At 33.9% G+C, this 17,698-nt stretch overlaps 1 non-coding gene across 1 annotated transcript; it reads right to left on the reverse strand.

Annotated features, from left to right (window-relative positions):
• Window positions 1-17,581: 17,581 nt before the first annotated feature.
• Window positions 17,582-17,667, reverse strand: Trnay-gua (transfer RNA tyrosine (anticodon GUA)). The gene is given in 2 exon segments: window positions 17,582-17,617; window positions 17,631-17,667. It is a non-coding gene; the product is annotated as a tRNA-Tyr (tRNA).
• Window positions 17,668-17,698: the final 31 nt, after the last annotated feature.

Raw genomic sequence — 17,698 nt, forward strand, 5'->3', positions numbered from 1 at the left:
AGGCGAAAATACAGACATGGTATTTTTAGCACAAACTATGTATATAAGAGATACTAATGTAAATTTCATGAACGACACACATTAATCTCTAAAAAACATAACATGTGCATGTCACAGAATTTAAAAACTGCATCTGTGTGCGTAAAGAGCATCAGAGGCCGTGTTTCAAACCACGAGGCCCATGTCCCTTCGCGCAACAACACGAACAAGTCGCGACTGAAATCTAGTTTGTGTAGCGCATGTAGACACTAAAGAATAGCTTGGTTTAACAACTAGCGTATACATGTTTATACAATAATGTGGATCTTCTCTACGAGAAAACAGGGTTTAACGCGTGCGCGTAAAGTGTCGTCCCAGATTAGCATTTGTAGACTGCATATGGTAATCTGGGACGCCACTTTACGCACATGCGTTAAGCCCCGTTTTCCTAGAGCGAGCCTTAAATGATGTATAAAGTGACATCAAATTAAAAGTGTGGATGCATGACGGACGACTGGTGACGGACGACGGACCAATTCCGATAAGACTACAAATAGTCAACACGAGCATTTCGAAGAGGAGAGAACAATTATTAAAACGCGCAACTGTTGAGAGCTACACAAACGATGATATTTTCACTAAAATAGAAATCACTCTATAAAATATCGTTAAATCATAATTCAATGGAAGATGAGCACTAACAATAAGGCCATTGATCATGTACTTGTGAAGCTATTATTCGGCTTGCAAACGTCTTTATCAGTAATAAGCATAAACTCTATTGTTGCAGAAAAACTGACCACATAAACACATGAACAAAACCAAGTGTTATGTTTCTGTATTCACCATATTCAGGGTCAGGGTCACGTGACTGTGCTGCGTTCCAAATTAAAAGTTTATGGATGCGAACACACCGGTAATTGTTGCCTTTTTTTCCAAATAACTTTTTAAAACATTTTTCTTAAGAAATTCAACATGTGCATTAAAGATAGATTTTTATGCTGCTTATGGCAATGTGAAATACATTAGAATTATTTTATTTAATAAGCCTGTGTTCTTGTTCAAAAATTCCATGCATACTGCACGAGTATGCTTCACGCAACGTGAAATTGTGTCACTGATTTCAGAGGTATTCAAGGATTTATTCGTATACCTTCAGATATCGGCACAAACTGCAAGAAAATCTTGTATGCACTTAAGAAATTTGCAAATAAATTTCAATAAAGAGATATCTGCAAAAATAAAGTTATGTCTGTCTCTTAACGGTGTGTTTACATTATGTCCAGCCCGTTGTACCCCTCTGAAACTCCCGTTGATTCTGCACCCTGGTAATATGTAGGAAAAATACATTAGGTCCTTTCCGATTTACACGTGACGTAAAAATCCGTCAAAGGGACAAATCTATTTGACCCTCTCTTTCTTAAATTATATTCAGGAAAATACTCTTTTCAAATAGCGAATCAAGTTGTTTTGCTGCATTCAACAAACGTAATTGGTTAAGAATCGTTTTCATTTTTGTTAAAACAAATATCAAATGTTGGTTACATACCAACATTCGATGGACTGACGGTCGCGAGAACATTTTACATAGAAAAGTACGCTGATAAACTGTAAACGGTTTTCCACGAGTACTGTTCTGACGGGTAACTGTATTAGGGATTTCAAAAGTCAAAATAATATTCGTTTAATCCTTAGGCACAGCAAATCAGGTGGTCACTATTTCGAAAATGTCAAATTGGTTCGTTTGACGCGTAAGCAGCACAGTTCCAAATCGTAAAATATCCCATACATATTGCAAAACTGTATAAATAAGCCATTTTCAAGAGCACCATTTAAATGTATGTATCATCCAGTCGTAAGATTTCAACTTTATTTTGTGGCATTATGTGACATTGAACATTGATACATTTATATTGCATGATGATTATAAAAATAATACAAATTCACACGATCATGGGTTATTTTAATTTTAAATGCATTGAAGTAATTCTTTTATAACTTTATTTTTAAGTCTGGTTTTTTTTGTAAATAAGATTAATCATTATTTATCTTTTATGTAATGTCGTATCCTGTTTCTGACTACAATATATAAACGAATACCAAGTACTATATATTGGCAAATTAATAAATAAATAAATTAATTAATTAAACATGTATAGATAAATTAGTTCCACACATAGAGCGAAACAATAACACGTAATGGAGCACAACTTACCGTGTCAGTAACGTGAACGTCAATGCTGGGTCAGCTCCTAAACGCTTCTGAATCTCCAATACGTTACGTTGAATTACGTTTAGCAGTGGTACGTTACGTTGAATTACGTTTAGCAGTGGTACGTTACGTTGAATTACGTTTAGCAGTGGTACGTTACGTTGAATTACGTTTAGCAGTGGTACGTTACGTTGAATTACGTTTAGCAGTGGTACGTTACGTTGAATTACGTTTAGCAGTGGTACGTTACGTTGAATTACGTTTAGCAGTGGTACGTTACGTTGAATTACGTTTAGCAGTGGTACGTTACGTTGAATTACGTTTAGCAGTGGTACGTTACGTTGAATTACGTTTAGCAGTGGTACGTTACGTTGAATTACGTTTAGCAGTGGTACGTTACGTTGAATTACGTTTAGCAGTGGTACGTTACGTTGAATTACGTTAAGCAGTGGTACGTTACGTTGAATTACGTTTAGCAGTGGTACGTTACGTTGAATTACGTTTAGCAGTGGTACGTTACGTTGAATTACGTTTAGCAGTGGTACGTTACGTTGAATTACGTTTAGCAGTGGTACGTTACGTTGAATTACGTTTAGCAGTGGTACGTTACGTTGAATTACGTTTAGCAGTGGTACGTTACGTTGAATTACGTTTAGCAGTGGTACGTTACGTTGAATTACGTTTAGCAGTGGTACGTTACGTTGAATTACGTTTAGCAGTGGTACGTTACGTTGAATTACGTTTAGCAGTGGTACGTTACGTGTGCGTGCGATAGCTCTTAAAGGCGCTTAGACCGAAATGACAACGAAAACTGAGTGGCGTGGTCTAGTGGTATCACATTGGTGCCAGAACCCAGGGGAGGCATGTTCGATCCCCCGTTAACTATTACCTACCAACTCATCTTTCGCATGAGACGTTAACCCTTTGTGCAGTTTTCACACTTGGCACATGAATACCCAGGCGCGAATTTTGACAGTGCATCTTATAAAAGCGTTGTTGAACGTAAATGTCCCATTCAAATAAATAATTTGGCTAATTTTCATGGGTACGGAGAAATGACAAACTTTAAACTAACTTGGACGCGGACGCCGAGGCGAACATAATGGAGTCTGGTCAGGACGTCCTTAACTAAAGACGTCCACGAGTGATGGCGGCCAATGTCGTTTACGGCACAGGCAATGGTGGTCCAAACAAAGATCATCGTCATAATAAATTATTATGGCGGTACCGTTTCATAAGTGACAAAACTTCAAGCAAGTTAACCGTTTATGATGTTCATGACAAAAGCTGGATCATTTGAATTGTAAAATAGCATGTCTTTGCAACGAAAATATGCATACGATGTACACTTTGTGCAGTTTTGAATTAATACGTCGAAAAAAGAAGACGAAAATAACAGCCTTTTACGAACAATGTATGCAGTTTGGGGTCAAAATGTCCTTTCCATCGTTGTTAGACGGAACACAACACGTTAAAAGCATTTGCGAGCTTCCAAAAATAATTTCTATGTCGTGCTGCAAAAACACTTCGATCATGTTTTACCAATTTAAGATCTGTAAAAATGACAACAACGTGTGCTTCGGGCGATACAAGGGTGTCTTGTTTGCATTGACCAGACCTTCCCTTATATTTCGTGACATTCCTGAACATTTTAGTTTAGTATTTCAAGTTGAATTAAATTAAATGTTTGAAAAATAATTCGAGCGTTATTTTGTGAAAACAACAACAACACAGTCAAGATAGTATCTTGTTCCCTCTTGACCCAGCCAGCAAACCTATATCGGGCCGCCGTCGGCCCGATAAAGTTTTTATATCGGGCCGATATCGTAAACGATGTTGGGCCGCAATCGGCTTGCCCATCGGCATTTAATCGGCCCGATATCGGCAAAATTGTTTATCGGCCCGTCGTCGGCCCGATATCGGCAAAATGGCTTATCGGCCTGCCCGTCTTCGGTTTTATGTAACACCCTCAATAATTCCACAAATACAGCACTGCCATGTATATAACAAGCAACACTGATTTATCTTATAAACATTTACTTTGAAAAGGCATTATGTCATAATAACATAAAAACAACTATTTTAAGCTTCAAATAATACATGTACATGTAGATACAAAAAGCATACATCTTGCATGTGACTGGCCATGTATACAACACAAATGTGAACGACATTTTCAGACAAAATGATCTTGACATGGGAAAACATGAGAAAAAACAAATCCTACATTCATTTATATTAAACCAAAGTTTTAAGGCCCGTTTAGAGAAAAATTAGAATGCTAAATTTATAACATGAATTATGTCAGAAAAACATGTAAATTTAATTCTTAACTAAAGTAGCGCTAATTGTATGTAGAAGTCACATTTTCAGTTAAAAACTTAAATTAATACAAAAAAGAGTAAACGTTCAAAAATGTTAATTAAATCTAACTTATTTAATCACAGTTTGTTTTTAGAGTCTGAATACGTTCCATAGGAGACAACCAAAGTAAACAAAATTAAAAAAAGACTTCAATTTTCCTTTTTCAGCACATTTTTTGCATTATTCATTACATTAGGGTAAGACTAAGGACCCCAAAAGGCATACAGGGTGCTGCTTAAAAGGAGCAGGCTGAACATTTTGACAAGACATACATGATCTTAAAATTTATATCAAGGGTTGATCATAATGCATGTAATTTAGGGTTTTAAGCACATGCATCTGCTTCATTTGTAATTGAATATTTGCCAAAATCAATTAAATTTTGGAAGATGTTTAACAATTCTTCCTTGACCCGCCAAGAGGGGCAGGAGGGGGACCATAAAGGATCAGGGTGCAGCACCCTCCTCTCTAGATCTTTCCCTTTAAAATGAAATCTATAGACATTTGGTTTTTACATACATTAACAAAAACAAAACAAAAAAATTATCCAACAAATATATTATTTACATATTTTGCATTATTCATTAATTGTAATTTATCAACATTTGGTATTTATATACACTATCAATAAACACAAATAGAATAAACACAACATTATAGTAATCAATTGTCTTTTTCTCAGTACATATATTGCATTATTCATTAAATGTTAGTATTGACATTTGGCATGTATATACATTTCCATTAATTTACATATTATTTAAATGCATATTAAACAGTTGTATCATTTTTGTGTAGTTTTTACATTTGCATATGTGAAATTAAATAATCCCCGTCTGTGATTGGCCGAATATCTTGTGCGCACAATATAGCGATTGTGTTTTCCGCTCCAAAAAAGACAGGAAAACAGACTTATTTTGTGTTTTCCCGTCTTTTTTTGGAGCGGAAAACACAATTTCTGTTTTCCTGCCATTTTTGTTTTTGGAGCGGAAAACACAATTTCTGTTTTCCCGTCTTTTTTGGGGGGGAGCAGAAAACACAATTTCTGTTTTCCTGTCTTTTTTGAGCGGAAAACACTATTTCTGTTTTGCAGTCTTTTTTTGGAGCGGTGAGAAGTCACCTTAGTGCCACCGTAAAATCCCGCGGATTATCCTACAATTTAGTGCTGTAATTAAAAAACATAGTGTTCCACTTACTATAGTCTTACATAGTGTTCCACTTACTATAGTCTTACATAGTGTTCCACTTACTATAGTCTTACATAGTGTTCCACTTACTATAGTCTTACATAGTGTTCCACTTACTATAGTCTTACATAGTGTTCCACTTACTATAGTCTTACATAGTGTTCCACTTACTATAGTCTTACATAGTGTTCCACTTACTATAGTCTTACATAGTGTTCCACTTACTATAGTCTTACATAGTGTTCCACTTACTATAGTCTTACATAGTGTTCCACTTACTATAGTCTTACATAGTGTTCCACTTACTATAGTCTTACATAGTGTTCCACTTACTATAGTCTTACATAGTGTTCCACTTACTATAGTCTTACATAGTGTTCCACTTACTATAGTCTTACATAGTGTTCCACTTACTATAGTCTTACATAGTGTTCCACTTACTATAGTCTTACACTTCACGATGAAAGCGAAGGTAAAAAAATGGTGATAAATAAATCGAAATTTTATTGTGAATTTACAGTTATAAACATAAACCAAAATGTTTAGATAAATTTAATGAATAGCAAATACCACAGAACTAGCAATACACATTTACACGCCGGGTATGCGGATACTTTGATAACAGATGACACTTCGATAACAGAGAACAACAAAAGCCACGCGCGAGCGGCGAGTTCTTCAGTTTTTACGCATTTCTGTTCTGTTCATTTGGTTTTAAGACACAAAACAGTGTTTGGTCGATTAATGGTATAGTACTTCAAATTGCGAAGAAAGAAATTCGTGGAAAAACGGTGGATTTTATACAAAAAATGACATAATTTCATCGATAATCATCATGAATTAGATGATCAGAACGTATTCCAACAAAATAAAAATACTTGGAAATAAACCAAGAACGTGCCAACTATTCTAAATAAAAGATCAATATGTCCATTAATGTTACAGCATGTTACATTTTAGTTTACTAACGTATTTGAGGAAATTCAAATGTTTAAAGAGTCGGATGCCAAATTTTCATGGACATTTCTTTTACCGATCATCTCAATGACAATGGCACTTGTATTCCAGATTTATACTCGACACTTTTTACCAGATATAACACACTCTACTTAGTGAATCAGAAATGCGGAATTCGTTGTGGAATACTGTTATAGTAAGCAGGCGATAAATAAAAATGTATGTACTGGCGTAAATAAAAAACGAATTACCGAAATATTTTTTATCCCTTGGGAATATGATTATGATTTTGTACACGGATTCTAGATTACACGGATAAGAAACGGGACCGTTACGCCAAATATCTTGTCGTGTCTAAGTCACGTGACCGTGTCGTAACTATCGATCTTTTATCGAAGCGCCGAGGTTATAAATTTGATGTACTCACTCACGTATTTTGTTAAATTATAGTTTCATTTCTAGGCCGATTTTGACAAATTATATATCATTAGAAAGCTAACGTAACGTAGTTTTCAGATATATCATTATATATTGAGTTTTTCTTCTGATTTCGGCAGCCCGGCGAGTTATAACTTTAACTTTTGCAAATAACATACCGTTTTGGAGTTTTAGAATCTAGATTTACGGTTGACATGTTCGTACTTTATACCGATTTGTAGCGTTTATATTTGGAGTTCAGTTTTAAAAATAACATCTTGCTTAGGAGAATAGAATTCTGTATACGATAGAAAAAAAAATTGTTTAAAAACTAAAGTAATTAAGGAATGAAGGCGGGAAAATGTAGCGCGCGTTCCTAACGCTCTGAACTGATGCTACGGTCTTGGCGATTATGCTTTTGTTTAGATACCGGCCATTGAATTTCCTTTGCCATGATTATTATATTTTTTATGAAATATATTGAAATATTTTGTTCTAGAGACATATCCATAAAGCTAAGTATTAATGAAGCTTAATAAATTTACGATTTCAGCTCTTGATTATAACACAGAAAGGGTGTTAATTTTATGATGAAACAGCGTATACAAATGTATAGCGGACCCTCTTGATATTTTTCGGCTTTGCATACTTCAAATATAATGGGTGTCAAAACATTCATCGTTTGTTGTTTATTATCAAAAAGGTAATTATGTAAAATTATATGAAAGGTTATTAACCATAAATTATAAATTAATTAAAATTATTTAAAGATTCTTGAAAATCACGGTCAACTGTCTATGCATGTATATTGAAATATCTTTATAAGTTAACAGAGTTATAAATATATAGAATTCTAAATTAAAACACTGTATTATTTGTATTTTTCGGAAAGATTATTCATACACTCTTTATAGGACTACGAAATGACGGAGTTTTTTTACCGGTACCCGCTAAATACGTCAAATGTTAAGTATTAGATTTTTTAAATGTTTAAAATGTACATGTATAGGTATTAAGCACTTATAATTATTGTGATTTAGCTGGCTGACATCTATACAGTATTTCGTTTATGGCAATCTGTATGGGCAGATGACTATAAATGTTTTCAATACGCTACATATCTCATAAACGCAAAATTGAGTATTGGGCGTTACATTACTCCAAGAAATGACCACTAATACCACGAGAAGACATGGAGGTATCATAAAAAGTGTAATCTGACCAGACATTGCCACCTGTGGTTAGGGACCAATATACAAGTATAGGTCCCTGCTGTGGCGTATGACACCATAGTGTTATTTAGTATTGGTCGGCACAGTATCTGATCATAACGAGATAATTGGTTTGTGCTGAACACAGGGGCAATAAAACCACAGATCTATCAATAAACAAGATTATTGAGATATCTTTTTTTGAACACCGCGATAAAAATGCTCAAACCATGGACTCTAGAATACACGGATAAGAAACATGGCAACATTCTCAGAATCATCACTGCTATATGTGTAATCACCTAACAATTCGTCTAAAAATAATTTATATATTTGAGTTGAAGACGATGTACTGTTGTTTAAGTCTGAATAAACTATCTGTCTGCCTGTCTAAATCCAAGCCGTCATCGTCCCGGTGAAAAAATCTGATTTTCAATAGTTGGACATGATGCCCTGATGTCAAAATACGAAATGACCCGCGTAACACGGACCGTGATTTTCAAGAATCTTTAATAAATTGATAATTTAAGGTAAATAACATTTCAAATAATTATACATAATTACCTTGTTGATAATAAACAGCAAACGATGAATGTTTTTGACACCCATTTTATTTCAAGTATGCATGCAAAGCCGAATAATATCGAGAGGGTCCGCTATATACGCTGTTTCATCATAAATTTTACAACCTTTCTGTGTTATAAACAAGAGCTGAAATCGTTAATTTATTAAGATTCATTTATAATAAGCTTTATTGATATGTTTCGTGAACAAAATACTACAATATATTCCATAAAAAATATAATAAGATGGCAAAAGAAATTCAATGGCCGATTTCTAAACAAAAGCATAATCGCCAAGACCGTAGCATCAGTTCAGTGCGTTAGGAACGCGCGCTACATTTTCCCGCCTTCATTCCTTAATTACTTTGGTTTTTAAACAAAATTTTTTTCTATCGTATACAGAATTCTTTTCTCCTATGTAATTTTTAAAACTGAACTCCAAATATAAACGCTACAAATTGGTATTAAGTACGAACATGTCAACCGTAAATCTAGATTCTAAAACTCCAAAACGGTATGATATTTGCAAAAGTTAAAGTTATAACTCGCCGGGTTGTCGAAATCAGAAGAAAAACTTAATATATATTGATATATCTGTTTACTGCGTAACGTAAGCTTTCTAATGATATATAATTTGTCAAAATCGGCCGAGAAATGAAACTATAATTTAACAAAAGACTAGAGTGGGTACATCAAAATGTATAACCTCGGCGCTTCGCTGTACGCTAATCGTAAAAGATCGATAGCCACGACACGTTAAAACGCGCGGTGGTAAAACATAAAATTTGTATTTCTTGTGTTTCACTCGCTATAAATCCATTAATAACAACAGGAATATACTAAAAGTTATATTTTTTTGAAAGAGGAATTAATAAGCAACAAGATAACGTATAAACCAATAAAATCGGATGAATAGTTTTTGCATAAGATTGAATTTACTAAAGTAAGGGTCAAATACTCGATTCATCTCCTGTCAATATACACTCCGTGTTTTGTATAAATGTTAAAGATAAGTGTAAAAATAATTCGATATGTCTGATGCGTACAGTCTATATGACCATCATTTCCCAGTTTTTGAGTCACCCAACTGATGGATTTTCGCGTAGTACACGAGCTTAAACAATTTTAAATTACATTTTGTAGCGAAACGGCTGATCTAAAGCATGTATAATTATGTCCTAATGAAGGTACTAAGGCCATTTACTTATAATATACAAGATAGCATGTCATGAAACATCCCTCTGCTAAAACTGCAACTTAGAGATAAATATCAACAGCGATGCAGGTCCGAAATTCTAGTGGAATTTTTTGTCTTGGCTCAACGTCAGTAAATTAATAAAAATTAGCAATAATGGAACAGGCGGTCGATTAAATCACACGATAGTGGTGTCAAAGTTGTATACCCGTCGTTGTTATTAATATAAACACAACACATTCTGCATATTATGAACTTGACATAATTATATATTACAGGATCAGGGAATCGGAGTTAATAAATGTTACCTGTAATTCGTTTCTTTCCACAAATGACACATACAAGATTTCATAACATATCTAAATTTAATATCTAAATGTAAAGCATAGGTATGCGACACTTAAATTACAACAATCGATATTTTAGTTAAAGGGGCCTTTTAACAGATTTTGCCATGTATTGAAGTTTGTCATTAACTGCTATATATTGATAAATGTAAACATGAAATCTTAAAAACTCCAGTAAAAACAATATGTGTTTGTGAAACACAATGTCCCCCTATATGAAGTTTGACCTTGAAGGATGACCTTGACCTTGACCCTTCACCACTCAAAATGTGCAGCTCCATGAGATACACATATATTTCAAATATAAAATAGCTAGCTTCAATAAGTGACATTACATGAGCAATTTTGACCCATATATTTGACCTTGAATGATTACCTTGACCTTTCACCACTCAAAATGTGCAGCTCCATGAGATACACATGCATGATAAATATCAAGTTGCTATCTTCAATATAACAAAAGTATTCATAAAATAAGCGATTTGGGCCACATAAATTTGACCTCTGACCTTGAAGGATGACCTTGACCTTTCACCACTCAAAATGTGCAGCTCCATGAGATACACATGCATGCCAAATATCAAGTTGCTATCTTCAATATTGCAAAAGTATTCATAAAATAAGCGATTTGGGCCACATATATTTGATCTCTGACCTTGAAGGATGACCTTGACCTTGACCTTTCACCACTCAAAATGTGCAGCTCCATGAGATACACATGCATGCCAAATATCAAGTTGCTATCTTCAATATTGCAAAAGTATTCATAAGATGAGCGATTTTGGCCACATATATTTGACCTCTGACCTTGAAGGATGACCTTGACCTTTCACCACTCAAAATGTGCAGCTCCATGAGATACACATGCATGCCAAATATCAAGTTGCTATATTTAATATAGCAAAAGTTATTGCAAAATGTCAAAATTGGCGCAAACAGACCAACCAACCAACAGACCAACCAACCAACAGACAGGGCAAAAACAATATGTCCACCACTACTATAGTGGGGGACATAAAAATAAAGAAAGAAAACAAGTAACCCTCGACTAGGCTCGAACCACTGACTCCTGAAGCAATAGTCTATCGCTTAGACCACTTGGCCATCCGTGCTTATACAATGTTATGTATTGCATACTTAATATAAGCAATCCTCGTAGCATCACAAAATATAACGACAACAACAGATCTCTCCAAATTAGTCAATCGTTTCGCGTTGCAACGCTTTAAAAAATATAATTTTAAGGTTTTATTTAATCGTCAAAAGATGCATATAATGGATATTTTAGAGCATGGTAACTGTTCAGTATTACTGTTTCTTAAAATAATATCATAACTACAACGAACATTTGCGAATCTGAAACAATTTTTTCAAATGTTGTCAATTTAACAAAACGTGAACTTTTAATAACTGTTTGTTTTGATGTTTCACTTAGTCAGCTCAATATGATTTTACTGAGATAAAGTTTAAATGTAATTAAGCATGATTGTTTGTATTGTTTCTGTAGTTTTTTTCAAGTTGTTTTTTATTTTCAAAACAAGATGTGACAATAATGAAGACATATGTATACCGCATTATTAAATCACAATCGCTTTTCTCATCAGTATTTACCAGTATATACTTTTTAGTCTTCTTTATTAATTAATGCGCAGTTTTTAGCATAGGTGCTTGCACCTATGCTTATGGTATATACCACATTTCGAAAATCCACATCGGTCGGTTGTCTATTATGAAGCCTTACCTGATCAAAAATCAGACGAAATATCTATTTAATTTAGTATATGGTAATTCTTACAATTTTTTTTTTGAAACGTTTTTCTAACGTTTTCTTCCAAGAATATTGCTTACACCGTTTTAGTGAATTTTTCTAAGACCGTTTTATGTAAAAAAATCTTCTTATAACCTAAAACAAATTTCGTTCGTAAAACAATTCTATCTGCACTATAAATCTCAATCTCCTACGCAGTGGTCTCCCTTATACTAGAAGTTACTGACCGGGCGAAGCAAGGGAAGTAACTGCTGTGAGGAGTTTCTATAAAAATCTTCATTCAGAAATCTGTATTCAGAACTCAATCTGTTGTGCACGTCTGCATCTAACGCTTACCACAAGTTTTACGACAAATTCTTGACGCAAACGAATAGGGTAGCGTCTATTTTCATTTGTGAAAAGAATAGTTCGATACAGATCTGTCCGTGCTTAAATTTTGAAAGGCTTAGGTAATTATTTTTCATAAGCGTTTCAAACACTGATGTAAATGGAAAGATTATCTATTTAAATAGTCGGTAATTGTTTGAAATTATTGATTTGAGAAATTCTCGGATGGCGATATCGAACTACATTATACCACGTGACACCATTTTGTAACTGAGTAGCTGATTCACCATGATCGCAAGTGTAAAACAACAACAGAAATAAACGTCCAGCCAAAAATAACATTTACATCCGGGCATTTACTTTCTCGCAAAATACCAAGCTCACTTAATACGTTCTCCTGATGTTCCGATTGTTATAGGAAGATTTGCAATATTTCCTCACTTCCTGTTTCATTATTTGTACTTAATCTTAAAGATAACTTTTCTTCTTGAAAGCCTTTTAGTTTTTCATTCAGTCAACTGTTCCCTTAACATTTACTTAAGCAGCAACTTCCCTGTATCTTGCACCTATGCTTTTAACGCCATCGGCGCTCTCGTTTATGCAAGTAGCGACAGTTTTGTATTGGCATCTTATTTACCAAATATAGTATTACTTTACATAGGATTTTATGAAGAACAAATGTGTCTGCCGCTTTTAATAGAATCCCTTTGCTCCCGTTATCTAGAGGCCTGCTATAATTAAAATTAAACACAATCGTGTTAATCCACATGATCCGTTGTATTTTCATCTCTTTGAATCTCAAGTTACCACCAAAAAAACAAGTTCATTGTGTAGACAGTTATTTCCGGTTGTCACTTGAAATGTATTACTCCAGAAATAAGCATATGAATCTTATTTAAAAATTGCACTTATAATATTAATTGTATAAATAAATAGTAATGATATTTTTGAAAACAAACAACGCCATTGGTTATATTTCACATGTGTATGTAATTACGTTATGCATAGATTCCAAATGTGTAGCGCTTGACAAATCAAATTGATTCGTACTTTAAAATGTTTGGTAAGAATATCCATAATATACATAAATGTATTTCAGGCAGAAGATAAAGTTATCAGAGTGCCCAATTCGTTGAAAGTCTCTGTTATCTGAAGTGTCCTATATCGGGAATCAAAGTATCCGCAAATTCATGAATACCACCTTAACAAAAATGCTCTATTTTTGTTTATATTTCATTGAATACTATCAAAATTTCAGTATTTGAAGCACACTGATTACTCCACATGCTGGAATAGCAAACAATTTCTCGCAATATTTCTAAGTAGTTTTATTGTGTTGAAATGTTTACTGTGTGCTGTATTTCGACCGAACTTTCTATATTTGGGGCACAAATCTACCATTTTACCGTGTTTTTTTCTCTTCCAATATAAAGGGATACACCATTTATCAACTCGATTATGTGTCTTGACCCAAAAACTAATCTTTAGGACATAACGTTTGAAAAAAAATGAGGAACTTATCTCTCGCGCGTGGCTTTTGTTGTTCTCTGTTATCGAAGTGCCCTCTGTTATCGAAGTGCCACCTGTTATCGAAGTATCCGCATTACCAGCGTGATTTATTAATGTTCGCAAATACCAAAAAAAAACACAAAATGAGTAACACATCTACATTTGTACCACGACGAATTGTTGAGCGATCAAAATTCTTAATATTATATTTTAAACAGAAACAAGAAATATCTTTAACAAAGATATACGGCGTTGATTGTGGTCGATGTTGAAGAACGATCAAAAGTTTTATCTATGAGATCAAGGATGCCTTTTTTTCTGCGCAGTTCTCAGCAGTGCTGTGTCAGGCACCAGAGAGAGTAGAAACTACTCTCCCACTACTATCTTGTATCAATTATATGTTAATTTGATGCAGTGGTCAGCTTACCAGCAGGCAGTCCATGAAAAGTAATAAATCACATGTAACGGGGCTGATAAACTCAGACCATATGTTTCCTTGATACATTGAATGCAGATAAAAAGAAACTGTGTTCATTTTACTGTGAATAAAACAATGCTATTAGCCATGTTTCAAACAACTGATTTATATTAAGTTATAATTATGATTCAAAGTTATAAAGTTTTTATAAGTGTGGAAGTGTGGACTTTGTTAGATAAACATTGATACTGTCGAGTTTTAAGCAACTGCTTTGAAGTTATATTCAAAGTTGAAAATTACTATGACAAGTGTGGACTTAGTTAGACAAACAGTGATATTGTCGAGTTTTACGCAACTGCTTTGAAATTCTATTCTAAGTTGACAGTTACTATGCCATGTGTGGACTATGTTAGTTAAACAATGATATCGTCAAGTTGTAAGCTACTGATATGAAGTTATATTCAAAGTTATGAAGTTATTCTAAGTGTGGACTTTGTCAGATTTTCAAGAGGGGTCCATATTGCACAAGATCTTTCTCAAAGAGAAATGATGGTAAGTAATTTAATTTTTTTCAGCATTGATTAATTTTGAATATCATAAATCTGGATATCAGTCCGTTGTTTGCCTATTTCTTTGAAAATTCATCAGAAGTTACCAAAATATTCTTTGAATATGCACGGACTTGTGTTTTAGCTTCATGGTATATGATATTCATAATATACACTGGGACTAAGTGATAGTTAATATCACTGTACTTAAAGCTAAGAAATATGAAATAATTAGCCCATTAAATTTATATATATTGTATAAACCTTTCTTGGAAATATTTAAGTAATAAGTACATAATTTTGCTATTTCAAGAGCTTGCTTCAATGTTGTTATCTGTTCTTTTATGCAGGCAGCTGATTCTTATACGAAAATAAATGCCAGACAGATTTATGTATGTGTTTATCTCTATGTTGATACCACTGTATAGCAATTGCTGTACATGTTCCCTGCTGTTCCCTTCAAAGGGCTGTAAACAAGGGTTAGGCATCAAGCAACTGTCAGAGATAATGAGGTACCTGCTGTGGCTAATGGTTATTTCATTGGTCTGCTGTCATTAAATTACATGCAACAAAATGTGTGAAAAGTGACCAGCACAGGAAATTGGGGCCTGACTCTAAACTGTTAGCTGCATTACACGCAAATCAATTACGAGGTGTTGCGCCAGATATCGTGGCTTATTTCGCTTCATTTGATATTATTCATCAAAATAGTAAAATACAAGAAGAATGAAAATAAATGAAAGCATATAGGTCAGACGGCAAGACACGAATTAGACGTAAATATTTGAAATATTTTTACGCACGTTCTTCGAACAGACCTGTTTTTGTGGTTTGACGGACATAGTCATTTGATTCCATTATTAAAATAGTATCGTGAATCATCGCGTTCATGCTTAATAAATTGGTCTATATGGTTGAATATTTATAATTAAACTAATCAAAACTGGTACTTAAAATGCAATTGTTGAAAACACAGGAAGAATCTATGATTGACATACCATAAAAATATTGCCGAATATCTTCATTTAATATCTTTCTTCTTAGTTTACCCGATAGCGTTAAACCATTAAATTTCGTGTGGTACGAATTTTCGTGGATTTCGTTGGTACGCTGAACCACGAATTCAAGTACCAACGATTATTTATACATTTTTAATCCGACATCGGTCATATTCCGAATGTCATTTCCGACAATTTCTTTTGTTGTCGCTTATCCGAGATATTTTTGTAATAGTTATTTCACTTCAGTAGGTCACATTACACTATATCTTGACTAATTAAAATATTTCCGGATTGAAAATGGTGTTATTTTCCACCCATTTGACGTAAATTATATATGTTTGAACGAAGATGTTTATGATTGTTTGAATTAGATATGCTATTGAATACAACATGTTGTTTTCTTGATAAGTGTTAGGGTAATAATACTTTCGAAATCAAGCACGGTATTTAAAACTGTACATCAACGATTGTTTTCTTTAACGTGACGTCGTCAAATTAACAGTTATCAGATTATCACATTATTATGTCAATTAGTGTCAATTAAAGTTAAAAGAGACAAAACGGTTTTCACACGTGTATTTTTGGGACCTTATTACTCAATTGTTACTACTAGTGGACCGATTGCGCTGATAATTGCAAATATTGTCAAAACAACATTGATGGCAATTAGGGAGTGGGGACCCACAAGTGCGCCGCTTTATCGCTCTTATCGACAATTATCGGCAACACTTTCATGCTTCAGTGCACATTAACCTCAAGTCTTGCTGTCAACACAGATTAGCAGACTGATTGTTTTAATAAAAGTTTAATTATTATGACGGTCAGTCTTCCTCGAAAATTTGAAATTCACGAAATAACGTGTCAACGAATTAGTTGTTTTTTATTTGAAATCCACGAAATTACGTGTCAACGAATTAGTTTTTTTTTAAAAATTAAACCACGTAATTTCATATCGACGAATTTCTATACAGTATACATTTACGTGTTTAACGGTCAATTTCGAAAACAATTTTAAATATTTTCGTCGAAGCGTATATCGATCAGGTTATTGAACAACAATACTTATTTGATATAAAATTTATAAGTGCACATAATGCAATATCCTAGTAATTACCAAATATGAGAAAACAGCATTAAAGTACAAACGCTCTTTCGCTGACAATTTTCTATATAAAAAGGTGCACACACTCTGTATTGATGTCGAGAATTGGGTGTGAAACTGCTCTCTCTCAAGCCTTAATATTAGAGATACAATTGTTTTATGCTGAATACGCAGTTAACATCGTTGCTTAACGAACTGCAGTATCCCTTTTCATACCATATACTTCCCAAAAATAGAAAGTCGATTGAATAACATATTAATGTAAATGTGAAACTGTTTGTAGATTGCACGTTTTCTATTGCGAAAAGTTTCAGGCCTACCAGGTGAAAGCTGGCGTATACAGCTATGCCGAAAAAAATGCGTTCTTTGTTACTTTTACAATAGAGCTACGCTACGTGTAAATTTTTATCTTTTAAACTGTATTTTCTTTAATGATCATTGTATAAAACAAATATCTGTAGAAGAAAAAAAAAGAGTCCCGCGAACCGGAATCGAACCAGTGACCTAAGGATGACAGCATAACCACTACAGTCCTCCGCTCTGCCAACTGAGCTATCGCGGGTGATGCATTAATATTATGATAACAACTATAT

Source organism: Dreissena polymorpha, chromosome 5 (genome assembly GCF_020536995.1).
Source record: "Dreissena polymorpha isolate Duluth1 chromosome 5, UMN_Dpol_1.0, whole genome shotgun sequence".
Classification (NCBI taxonomy): Eukaryota; Metazoa; Mollusca; class Bivalvia; order Myida; family Dreissenidae; genus Dreissena; species Dreissena polymorpha.